Raw genomic sequence first — 684 nt, forward strand, 5'->3', positions numbered from 1 at the left:
TGTGGTTTGAAATTTTAATTCAGCTAGGTGAAGGAATACATTTTGACTGATAGGTATTTACAATCAGTAATATTTTAACATATTTTATATTTTATTGAACAAAATATCCACTTATATTTCAAGAGTATTAGTACATGGTTTGTTATGTGCGGTCACAAGTCCTTTAACAGGAGTGGATTCCAAGAAATGTGCTATCAGATAATTTTGTCATTATATGAACATCATAGAGTGTACAGTCTTCCTCACGCTTGGGCTATACAGTATAGCCTGTTGTTCCAAGGCTACAAACCTGTGCAGCATGTTACTGTAATGAATACTATAGGTAATTGGAACACAATGGTATATCTTTGCATATCTAAATCTATCTAAACAGAAAAGTAAAATTATAGTATAAAAAATAAAACATGATACCTCTATATTCGGTACCTGCCATGACTGGAGCTCTCAAGCCTGGAAGTTGCTTTGGGTGAATTAACGAGTGACTGGGGAGTGAATGTGAAAGCTTAGGATATTTCTGTTCACTTTATAAATACTGTCAGCTTGAGATGTCTTAATTTAATAATAAATCAATCTAAGATTACAATATTATTTTCTTAATTTTTTTAACCTTTTGTAATAACTCTTAGGTTATTACATGTAGTAAATATGTAGTAAAACTGTACAAAAATACATGTACTACCTACA

Source organism: Otolemur garnettii, unplaced genomic scaffold (genome assembly GCF_000181295.1).
Source record: "Otolemur garnettii isolate 467f Iridium unplaced genomic scaffold, OtoGar3 scaffold00048, whole genome shotgun sequence".
Classification (NCBI taxonomy): Eukaryota; Metazoa; Chordata; class Mammalia; order Primates; family Galagidae; genus Otolemur; species Otolemur garnettii.